The sequence below is a fragment of the Monopterus albus genome, unplaced genomic scaffold, assembly GCF_001952655.1.
Source record: "Monopterus albus unplaced genomic scaffold, M_albus_1.0 scaffold111.1, whole genome shotgun sequence".
In the NCBI taxonomy this organism is placed as follows: domain Eukaryota; kingdom Metazoa; phylum Chordata; class Actinopteri; order Synbranchiformes; family Synbranchidae; genus Monopterus; species Monopterus albus.
Genome location: NW_018127991.1, coordinates 1,727,595 through 1,740,059, shown reverse-complemented (window position 1 = coordinate 1,740,059; position 12,465 = coordinate 1,727,595). Strand labels below are relative to the sequence as shown.

General features: G+C 41.5%; 1 long non-coding RNA gene across 2 annotated transcripts; it reads right to left on the bottom strand.

Annotated features, from left to right (window-relative positions):
* Nucleotides 1-1,617: 1,617 nt before the first annotated feature.
* Nucleotides 1,618-4,119, bottom strand: LOC109966412 (uncharacterized). 2 transcript variants are annotated; one of them, XR_002275756.1, is made up of 4 exons: nucleotides 3,950-4,119; nucleotides 3,389-3,471; nucleotides 2,853-3,290; nucleotides 1,618-2,138 (listed from the first exon to the last, which is right to left on the bottom strand). It is a non-coding gene; the product is annotated as an uncharacterized LOC109966412 (long non-coding RNA). The 2 variants fall into 2 exon arrangements; XR_002275755.1 differs by having other exon boundaries at nucleotides 1,618-3,290.
* Between the last annotated feature and the right edge of the window lie 8,346 nt (nucleotides 4,120-12,465).

Sequence of the window (12,465 nt, the reverse complement as noted above, 5' to 3'; positions counted from 1 at the left end):
TGTTTTCGCTCATTTTAACTTTCATAACATTGAAAGATATCTTTGAGAACCGCTGATTTCTTGGCTTTTTTTTTTATGCCTCATGCATGTTGACAGGTGCAATTGTATATTTGTGTTTTTTAAGTACTGTAGGATTTATCCTGTATGATGTGAGACGTGTTCTTTTATATTGAAAAGAAAAGACTAATATAAAGATATTTCACAGTGTGAAATTTATTATGCATTAACGTATCAAAATAAGCATGTGCACATGGAGCTTCACTGTTTAGGATAAACAGAAAAGACTGACTCCAACTTGGCGGTATACAATATTTGTATGAAAAGATGTTACTATCTGATTGGTCCAAAACTGTTGGGGAGAAGTTGTGGTTTAAACTTAACTCTCCTGATATTGGTCCTTCAATCTGTCCATCCTCTCTGCTCCAATGGTCGTGGACAGCACCCTAAAAAGGGAGGAATACCTATAGTGTCTCAATTCCTACATAGACACTTATGTCTTCCTTTGTTTCCAAGGAACTGCTACATTTTAGACATTGCTTTCCTGTTCCAATAAAACTGCTCTGCCTGTGTGTGTCTGTATATGATCCTGCCTTTGAAGTTGTCTTCCTCTTGTTGGCTTTTAGATCTAATCTCTTGTCCCAGTGACCCCAAATTCCCTGGCCTCTTCAGCCAGGTGGTGATAATAAATTAACTGTGGACCGTCTTTGCTAAAGCTGTAAATCTAATGAGTTTCAATGTTTTAGTGAACCAGTCTCCCTTGATGTTAACCAGTGCTCCAGTTGGCTAACAAAGTATACTGACCAGTGATTCAGTGCACACATAGGGTGATATGTAACTACATAAGAAAAACACAACTGTGAGATTAAAATATATAAACTTATGTATGCTATATAATGAAAACCCTAACTAATTATATTCATTTCTATCTAAAAATGAAAATCATCCTAACACTGAAAATGTGTTCTGCCATCTTGATCAGGTCTGACATAGAAAAGAGGTCGGTAACCCCAGTGGGATTTTACCTAGTTAAATAAAAGTTAAATAAAAATAAAATTTATGAATAAAATATGGACTTATGGGAGGGCCAGGTAAATATATTCAGAGAATATACTGTCTGAACGACATATATACTCTCTTTCGACCATATATATGATGTTGTGTATTATATTATGTGTATTTTGTCATTCCACATCTTTTATGTCTAACATGTACTGTAAATAAACAACTTTCTTTAACAAAAAGAGTAATACTATTTCACCACCATTCAATTTGTAGAAAATAAAGCTTTGTTATGAGCTTGTTCCATCACAACATGATGAGTTCCTGGTCACTGATTGTATAATTAGCTGCTGCCTTCACAAATCACATGCAAATTTTATACATTATGCACAAATATAATAGAAAAAGTGTAAAAACTAAGAACAAATCTAAACTTAAACTTAAATGAGCCTGTTATGTTTTAGCATTGTCATTCTATCAACTGGCAACAGAGCATAGAAACATTATTTTAATGTTTTATTTGATCATGGATGTATGGTATAAGGAGGATTTCACAACGACAAGAAAATTGTTTGTTAAATCACAGAGTAATAATTCAAAGGAAAACTAAAACAATATATTTTTATTTTAAATCAAAGTGGTGAGGATTAGCCTTGTACATAATTGCTCTCAAATTTTACAAACTATTGGTCTTGAGAAAGATGAATTTAAAAAAATCAAAAATCAACAATGACATTTTGTTCTATATACATTCTCATACATACATCCTGGCAATTTTCAGCTCTTGTAAGCACTGAGCATTATCTTATAGACTGTGTTATGTGCAGAGCAGTGTGGAGCACAGATGAGGACAAGAGAAGGGAACAGGAGGTTTGGTGAAGCTGCTGAGCATCCATCCCCTGCCTCTCCTGATCCCATCATCACACCATGTTTTAGTCAAGCCTCTGTGGCCTATGTGACGTCTGTAGAGAATATGTGTGCGAAGAAAGAATCCATCAAGAGTAATGGTATTGCTGTATGCCCTCAGGGCAGCCATCTTTAATCTTTACCCATCATGCCTCAGCCATAAACTATGCAATCACGGCCCAGTTTGCCCGCAACAGGCGAGTCCCACTCAGCGAGTGTGTGGTCTTCATGCTCTATTTAAGAAAGAGACAAGACTTTTACTGTAGATCGGCTCCCTCTCCTCACTCTTTTTTTAAATTTTTTTACTGTAACCAGATGTGTCAGGTCCCCAGCTTCTCCTGTTCTCTCACTCTCTTCCTCCTCTACTCCTCCCCTCCACTTAGACGCTGTTCCCTCACATCACCTGCTTTCTCCTTTTCCGCCTCCTTCTATATATGTCTTCACTTGCTTTCTGTTGAGTTCTTTTACTTTCTTCACTTGCTGGGTTTTTGGGTAAAATTATAATAAAGCAGAGCACCACAGACCATACTACCACACACTGATGTGTTCATCCTAAATTACATGCTGCCACTGTTATGAAAAAGCTATAAGTGAGCTGCATAACCTGCAGTGAACACTGAGGGTGACAATTTCTAGGAATGTAATAGTATTAAAGTTACTACTAGAAATAACACTGCACTACTGTGTAGTCTGAATGCAATATTACTTTTATCCTACTGTAGGAGGACTATCTTATGACACGTGTATGTGGACAGGTTCAAATCAGCTACTCGCCAAAAAGCTAAAGGAAGGATGAAAGATGAGAGTGAGAAACATGTTTTCACCAACTGCGAGTATTGTCATTGTTTTCAGTTTATCCCAGTCAAAGATACAAAATATGTTAATGCATTGTCCATAATAAACTATTTGGGCATCAAAATCTTTATAACCATGAAATAGACATTTACTTTTTTAAAGCATGTGAAACTTGTCGGCACAGAGGCCTCTGCTGCCAGAGATGAATGCACTTTGGCCAGACAGCAGAAAGTGGACTTCAAAGTAGGATACGCTGATGGACAGATGTTAGGTGGAGAAGATCTGAAGAAGCTTGTCATTGGGTGTACTGTGGAGGAGGTATTACCCATTTCCCCTGGTGACCCTCATTTTGATGCATTATAGATAAAAGACCTACAAAGAGCAATGACAAGTTGCCATACAGATATTAGCCTGCTACATGGAGAGAGAATAAGTAGTGATGGAATCTACTTTGAAGGCCACACTTGGAGAGGTGCACTCTGTTTCCACCACAGCTGACATCTGGACAGCCAACGCTAACAGCTTTTGTTGAGTATAACTTTTCAATGGATCAGCGCTTGCACTTAGGAGGAGAACCTGGCCGACACGGCCTGTAGAAGAATCAGAACCAGAACACATACAATGTTACTGCAGCAGAGATAAAGCTGATTTATTCATCTTATGGATTGCCAAAGTCATAGCCACTTACAGTGCATTGCATGTTCAGTCAAATTCTGAACAGGATGAAGAATACAGAGATGATGTCACTTTTACAGATTTTTTTTTCAGTACCTGTAATGGTACAAACCGTTGAAGTAGTAGGAAGAGCAAATGTACCAATGATAGTAATATGTAGTAGTATAAGGAACTAATACTAGAAACAGTAGTAGGAATAATATAGCAAAATAGTGGTAGTACTGAAAACCCTAGTAGCATTAATAGAAGCAGAGTGAGTACCAGAAGTACCATCATCTGTTTTGAGCAAGCTGCAGTAGTATTCATTCATTCATTTTCTACCGCTTAGTCCCTGAAAGAGGGGGGGGGTCAGTCCCGGCTGGCAATTGGGCGAAGGCGGGGTACACCCTGGACAGGTCGCCAATCCATCACAGGGCCAATACACAAACGAACAACCACACACGTGCACACACACTCCTATGGGCAATTTAGAGACACCAATCAACCTAAGCTGCATGTCTTTGGACTGTGGGAGGAAGCCGGAGTACCCGGAGAGATCCCACACAAGCATAGAGAGAACATGTGTACCACTCACGAGGGTGTGCACACACCCTTCTACCAGATTGGGTGAGATCCGGATCCAGTCTAGCAGAGAGCGTTTAGCTTCTTGCGTATGCACAGCTCATAAAATCCGTCGTGGGAGGCTCGCCATCTCGTTCCACACAAGTGTCGTTAAACTCTCGCTCCAGCTCACAATCATTCAACCCAATTGGTAAATCCTACCAGATTGGGTGAGATCCAGATCCAGTCTAGCAGAGAGCGTTTAGTTTCTTGCATATGCACAGTTCATAAGATCTGGGAGGCTCGCCATCTCGTTCCACACAAGTGTCGTTAAACTCTCGTTCCAGCTCACAACCATTCGACCCAATCTTAAGGCCAAGTCCTGTTCAGCAATGTAAAAAAAAAAAAACCTCTGTAACAGCAACAGGTTGGATAACCAAAAATACTTATTTTTCAGGATATGAAACATAGCATTTAGACAGCTTCTATAACAGCTAAAGGCACACCTGCCTCTACATCTTCCTCTTCTTGAACCAGAGAGGTCACAGCGATATGGTTGGCTGTTACTAGTCACATGGCTCTTGGCAGCAGCCTGCCTTTTCAAAATAAAGGTCTAGATGACATCTATTTCAAAACAAATTACAATGGAACCCAATGAATTTACACTTTTTAACATGTTTTTTAACCCAAATAAAATATAACACCATGAAATAATAAATAGCATTATAGTGGTTTTTTAATGCACATTTATCCACTGACCTTCTCGTTTGTATTCAAAGCCACTTTTACTATCAGGCCTTTATTCAACCGGGGCTCTGTTAACCCAGGTTACACCCTCCCCACTTAAGTCTATGCAAGTCCCTTTGCATACTGCATAGTTAGACTACTTTGATTTCATGTACTTGGATAGAACCAGTGACAGCTTCACTTAAGCTCTGGAATAGGGACTGAACTATGCTAATGAGAGGGTTATCCAATTGAGGGTAGGTTAACTGTTTGGGCGCCTTCCTTTCTCTGGTAGATCGTCTGACAGTTTGCTCTGTGTCAGAATAATTTCCTCTTGTATCATTATCAACAGTGTTATTTCTGATTATTTCAGTGTCATTTGCCTTTTTTTCAATGGTTTCAGTTTCCTCATTTGTTGTTACTTTTTGTTCTCCTTCCTTTGCAGGTAAGTTTTCCATTTCAGGTTCTTTGTCCAATCCAGGGAAAATGTCTGTTCCAGGTACATTTTCATGTCCAGTTTCATTTCCATAATCCAGTAAGTTTCCACGATCAGCTGGATTGTCATAATCAGGTAGGTTTTCAAGTTCCGGTTCGTTTAAGTCCTCTGAAGCATTATCAGGGATTGTCACTTGTTCAGGGACTGTTACATCACCTGATTTGGGCTGAATGTCAGCAGGACTGGAGTAGGCTCTGGGAGAAAGGACTACTCTGTATTCCTCAGTAGACCTTGAGATCTCTCTGGGGGGATCTGGGGAATAATAGAGGGGGCAGCTTTCATTTTCCTCAGAGTTGCATTCAAACTCAGGTTCCGTTGTTGGGTGTTGGCGTGTACTTGGCCTGTGAGGCTTGGTTTGTACTGCGGGAGGAGTTTCAGAGACAGTCGGCAGGAACCCACAGGGTAACAAAAGGTCTCTGTGAAGAGTTCTTTGGCATTCAGGCCTGACTGTATACACAGGTAGGTTGTCTCTTTGACTCACCACCACATAGACAGTGGATTCCCACTTATCGGCCAAGTTGTTTTTTCCTCTGAGCCTGACATTTCTTACCAGCACATGATGTGTGTGTTTTTCTGCAAACGTATCTGGGACAACTTTTGATTTTCTGTTCAACCTCTGAGGCCATTATAGGCCAGAAGAATCTGGTTCGCGTGAGGTCAAGAGTTCGGTCCGTCCCAAGGTGGCCCATGTCATCGTGAAGGTGTTTTAAAACCATGTGTCTTAGGTTTTCAGGAAGAACAAGTTGATACTGAGTTTCTTCACCAGCTTGCCTTTTTCTATACAGGATCCCATTCTGCAACTCAAGCTTGGCTATTTCACGCTGAAGAATGGGGAGTTCTGTGATTTCTTTGCGTACAGTAGGGGGAGATGATTCCCCTGTTTCGAGCTGATGGATTACCTCATTTATTGCAGGGTCATCTCTCTGGCTTTGTCTTAACTCTTCCTCCGAAATACTTGGGATGACTGGGAGACCGTTACACTGATCGTAACTGTCAGGAATAGCTTGGGCAGACATGGACAAAGATGTTACTAGGGGGCAGGTAGGAGCACTGTTATCTGTGTCAAGAGACTGAAGGACTAGGTGTTTTTCACAGATAGCACTGACATCATTTGGAGGGACATGAGTGAAAGGGTCCGTACCAGGTAAGTGGCGTTTGACAACCTGGCAGATACGTTCTTGTTCTTTCAGGGAGACAAGGTCATTTACTGGCTCAGGATGGGGACGGCGGGACAACCCGTCTGCGTCCATATTTTGTTTGCCTGCTCTGTACTGAAGCTGAAACTCGAAGGAAGACAGGGCGGACAACTTAGCTGTGGTCAAGATATATGTCAAAGGATTACTGTCTGTTATGACTGTAAAGGGACCGCCATACAAATAGTCACAAAACTTTTCTGTTACAGCCCACTTGAGAGCTAAAAACTCAAGCTTGTGAGCAGGGTAACATGATTCGCTTTTAGACAGACCTCTACTTGCATACACAATTACGCGCATCTCTCCCCCCTGCTCTTGATACAAGGCTGCCCCTAGCCCTGTTGTGCTAGCATCTGTGTGGAGCACGTAGGGAAGCTTGATGTTGGCAAACCCTAACACGGGGGCTGTGGTGAGTTTGTCTATGATTGTTTCGAAAGCTTGTTGGCAACTTTCATCCCATCTCTCCCCAAAAGGGGCTTTTTGTTGAAAGTATTGGTCACGGTTTGGCTTAGAGCTTTGGCTCTTCCTCAGCGGCGGGTATCTGGCGGTTAGGTTTGTAAGTGGCTTCACTATTTTAGAGAAGTCTTTAATAAACCGCCTATAATACCCAGTGAAACCTAGGAAGGAACGCAGCTCCTTAAGGTTTCTGGGACTTGGCCATGTTTTGAGTGCTGCAACTTTTTTGGGGTGTTTCTATGCCATGTTGGGAGACAATGTGACCTAAGTACCTTACCGAAGACTGAAAAAAACTACACTTTTTGAGAGACAGTTTCAGACCGTATTCCCTGAGGCGACCGAGTACATGGAGAAGGCGTGTTTCATGTTGTTCGAGGGTTTCGGAGAACACTATAAGGTCATCTAAAAATACTAGGACTTCCTTAAGATTAATGTCCCCCATGCACTTCTTCATCAGCCTCTGAAACGTGCTGGCAGCATTGGTTATGCCCTGGGGCATTCGATTAAACTCCCAGAAACTCATAGGACATACAAAGGCTGTTTTGTGTTTGTCCTTCTTGTCAACCTCGATCTGGTAGTACCCGCTTTTGAGGTCGAGGACTGAGAACCACCTCGATCCGGTGAGAGCTGAGAAAGCCTCCTCTACATTAGGGAGAGCATACGAGTCTTTGATGGTTACAGGTTACACATGCAAACACAGAAAGGTCCCGGGTGGGGCCCGAACCCGGAACCTTCTCGCTGTGAGGCCCTAGCTGCAGTAGTACATTAAATAAAATAGTGACAGCAGTAGTGGTAGCAGTAGTAGTTGTAGTAATATTAGTACAAGCAGTGTTTATTGATGGTGCTGTGTGGTTCCTCCCAGGGTCTCCATTCCTCAATGCCATCATCCACACAGGCTTCAACGAGCGCCACGCCTACATTGGTGGCATGTTCGAAGCTGGGATTTACTCGTCCAAGAGTAAGAGTACATGTACGGGTTCTCACAGAAACCTGCTCCACTGATACTCATGGTCATTTTTTTCATTAGAGATGTGCATCATGTACAGTCAACCTAATTATCACCGGTGGTGTCCAGTGCAGACATCATTGGAAATATAGGAACAGTACTGCAAAATGCACAGCTGCCTGGACCAAGGCAAGCTGATGTACAGTTGTGTCAGAAGATGTCTGTCACAGAAAGTTACCCTCATCCACAAGGTGGAATTCCTTTCCAGTAATACCAAAATTCCCATGAAAGAACTGACTAGCCTGCACATGAAACTGGGATTGAGTTGCTTCATTGACAAGAAGTATCAATTCCTGTAGCAGTAATGCAAGCGTACAGCAGCACTGAAAATGTTACAAGAGGATAACTGTTCCTGTGGGATTTTACTACCAACCCTCAAAGTCCTCATATCAAGGTCTTTTGCTTTGAAAATCACCCTCTCATGAAGGGCAGATGGCCTCCGGATGTCATTGTGAAGGTACTGTAGGCTTTTTTTCTTAAACCTCTTTGTCCTCTTGAGAATTTGTATGATCAGGCTCATTTGTTGTATTACACCATTCATGGGTGGATGGAATTCTATATAAAATTAAAGCAAATGAAGGACTGAATAAAAGTCACTCATATTACAAATTAAATAGTGGCACCTAGATTGAAATGTCAGTGCAGTGGTATAATATAATCATAAAACTGAATAGAAATACATGCTATTTTTTATTAAGGTTTTGATTTGCAATTAATGATATATATCAGCTGACACTGGGCAAGAGGCAGGGTCCACCCTGGACAGGTTGCCAGTCTATCACAAGGCTGACACTTAGAGACAAACACCCACACACACTCACACTCACTCCTACGGGTAATTTAGAGTCACCAATCAACCTAAGCTGCATGTCTTTGGAGGTTGGGAGGAAGCCGGAGTACCTGTAGAGAACCCACGCAGGCACAAAAAACGCATATGATTTATGTGTTGTCTTCTGTATTTGCAGTGTATTCATTAAAACAGTAGACAGTACATTTATAATGACATAGAACAGAGCAAGAAATCCTTAACATTTGAGAAGTTACAACTAGAGAATATTTAGTTTTTATTTTTTGCTTGATAGAGAACAGAAGCTGCAGATTTTAAAACTGCAGATTATTTTTATGTCAAGTTATTAATGTTTTCAGATTGAAATATTACTACAGATATTATTTAAAGTGCTTTGTGCATGTAACACCAGCCACCTGTGTTATAGCTCATACATTTTAATATTAAGTTCTTTTTTTCCAACTTCTGTAACCACAGCTACACATAGTCAATTAATTTTGGCCTGTTACATCAAATGCAGTTAGTTTCTTTCAGAAACTTTTTCTAAAGTGTAGCATTTAACAACTATTTAAATGTATTTTTAAACCAGCAGTGCACAGATTATTCTTTACACTCAGACAGCCTTCTCTACTGTATATCTAATTCATTGCCCTCATTCTGTCATGTAGGTTTTCCTCTTTAAAATGGGCATTTATTACATGCTGTTTTGTTTCCAGTTAGTGTTAATCACATTCAATTAGAGTCAGGCCCTCTTTCATCCTCTCTGGACCATAGCATAAGTGTTCAGTGACAGGATGTGAAAGCGAACGATGGCTCAGTGCTGAGGGCAGGCCAAAGCGGCACAGTAAACAGCCACATACCAGACACTCTTAATTACAGTTCCCAACAGGAAAACAAACAGGACAAACAGTATCGATTCATTTTTAGCTACAATTTTATTATGTTTTGTTTGTTTTGTTTTCTTTTAATTTTACAGTTCATCTAGAAGTATATTACTCCAACCTGTTTTTATTGCTCCTCTATTGATAGCCACATAGAGCTAGTTAAATTTAGATACATAAATGAGACTGAGCTGTTTGGTGTATACAGTTTTCCTTTCAGTGTACTTCCTTCTTCCTACCGTGGTTTAGAATAAAATCCAACTGATATTAAATTCCTTTTTTCTGCTAGTGCATTCAGATCTGTTATATACTGTAAATCATGTCTTGTGTATACCCAGAAAGGAGAAATGTATATTTTTCAGGTTTTTCTTGTCTATGCAAGTTAACCACTAAACATAGTGGTTTCAAACAGCAGCCTGGAGGCTGGAGCATGCTTCTCCATGCTGCACATAGTCCCTTGCACATTTGGATCTTTTATGAATTTGTTTATTTTGTATTTATTTTACTTTTGAGCCCATCATCTTGGAAGAGGCCATATCTTTTTTCAATAGAGTGTAACAAAGAAGTAAAAAAAATAGGGTTAACAATATCTTATTTTATTTTATTGACATTTGGGATTGTTAAAAGCAGCCAAGGGACTCAAATTTGTTTCAGATATGGTGTTCTTCCTTTTTGATGCATTTGCATCTAAAGCTAAAGTATTTCTTTTGGTAACATTAGCAACCTAGCATGGATGATTTCACCTTTCATTTTGGGAGTAATCAGATCATTGTGAAACATTAATGCTTTATGTCACATTAGCAGTAACCAGAGCCTTCTAGCATTTTACTAAATGTACTCATTAGTCAACTAATACTGGCTTGAGGCTTTTTGTACAGTTTGTCGCAACCAGGCATCTATAAGATTTGAATCTTATAGGCTCTAGTTACTTTATAAGTTTTAGTTACTTTTCATAACTTTAGTTTCCTTTAGTTACTTTTCATACCTTTATTTTTCCTTGCTTATTTATATTAAAACTGTCCCTGGTAGGCTAGTTGTTAAGGTGCAGCGCTCTCGCCGCTGCGCCCCAGGTTCATATCAGGGTTGCATCAGGAAAGGCATCCGGCGTAAAACATGTGCCAAATGTCAACATGAGAGTCATCAGTGTGACGATTCGCTGTGGCGACCCCAGATGGGAAAAGCTGAAAGTGGCCTTATATATATTAAAATTGTATTGATGACTGCCAAATTCTACTGAGTTGAAACTTTGGAACTGTATGCTGTAACATTTGTGGAGACATGATGTCTGTACGTTCAAGTAAGCAGATGGCCTATTTTACATTTTAGCAAAGACCTTTTGCCCAGTTGCATCTTCACATAGGCCCGCTTAGCATGTTGAATCTTGCAGAGACAGGGGGCCTATAACCTGAGTTGACCACTTGGCCCATTTAGCATACTCACCAGGTCCTGCTTTTTTCTGTAATGGTCTACACAGATAGGGGGTCTGCAGCACAGACAACCAATTGTTCAGCATTCATTGATTAGTTGCCAACCTGAAAATCACAACACGCACACACCTGGTTTAGATCACATTTCAGCAAGCAGGCGTCGGCAGAGGTTGACCTGCTAACGCCAAATACCGAATAGGATTACGAAGCGTGACATGTTGTACCTATGTACACAGCAGACATAGCCCAAGAAGATAAATGTAACCAGAAAATATAACTCAGGGTTCAGAGAACGGATTTTCTGCGGGAGCTTTGTCTCTCTGATCCCATTAATGTCATGACATGTCACTAGAGGTCGTGTTAGAATGTTTTTAGTTACACACCACAATCACCAGACAATCACACATTGATTTTCTTCATGTTTTGACTACTGTTCTGGCCAGCTGCAAAGGTGGCACCGGGAGACATCACGGTTTGGCATCTTTCTGTGTAGAATAGCCCGAAGTGATATAATGTATAGGCCTGTTGTGGTTCAGGGTCTTTCATCTTTCAGCTGCCTGCGTGCATGTTGGAGGAGCAAGATACCTGAGCGTGTAATGTTAATTTTTACCTGTGTTCATTGAATAAATCAGCACTGTTTTGAAGTTACTTGGACTGCTTCGTCTCTTAGAGTTAGCATGGTTAAAAGTATCAGGTACAACATCGGAGCCAGCGGTAGTTGTATGTCAGCGTCTGGCGTTGGTTGGTGTTTTCCCGTCGTCGTGCCAAAGAGGAGGCTTACAGAAGTGGGGACAGGACTCTGTACAGCAAGGCAAGGAACACACTGACAAGGGAGATCAGAGCAGCAAAGAGGAGCTACTCTGAAAAGCTAAAAGCTTGGTGTGACCCCCCCTCCTGCTTGAAAGCGTGTGCTGATCAGCTAGCCCTCATCTTCACACTCATCTTCAACAGGTCACTGGAGGTGTGTGAAGTCCCCTCCTGCTTCAAATGCTCCACCATCATTCCAGTCGCCAAGAAAACCTCCATCAGTAGACTGAATGACTTACAGACCTGTCGCCCTGACATTTGTAGTTATGAAGTGCTTTGAAAGACTGGTGTTGGCCCACCTGAAGGACATTGTAGACCCCCTCCTAGACCCCCTGCAGTTTGCCTACTGGGCAAACAGGTCACGGGACGATGCAGTGAACATGGCACTGCATTACATCCTGCAACACCTGGACTTCCCAGGAACCTATGCACAGGCCCTCTTTGTGGACTTCAGCTCAGCATTCAACACCATCATCCTCCACTCCAAACTGACCCAGCTCACTGTGCCTGCCCCCACCTGTCAGTGGATTACTAGCTTTCTGACAGACAGGAAGCAGCAAGTGAGGCTGGGGAAAACCACATCCAGCACCCGGACAATAAGCACAGGTGCCCCCCAGGGGTGTGTGCTCTCCCCTCTGCTGTTTTCATTCTACGCCAACGACTGCATCTCGAAGGACCCCTCTGTCAAGCTCCTAAAGTTTGCTGATGACACAACGGTCATTGGTCTCATCCGAGACTGTGACGAGTCAGGCTACAGATGGGAGGTTGAGC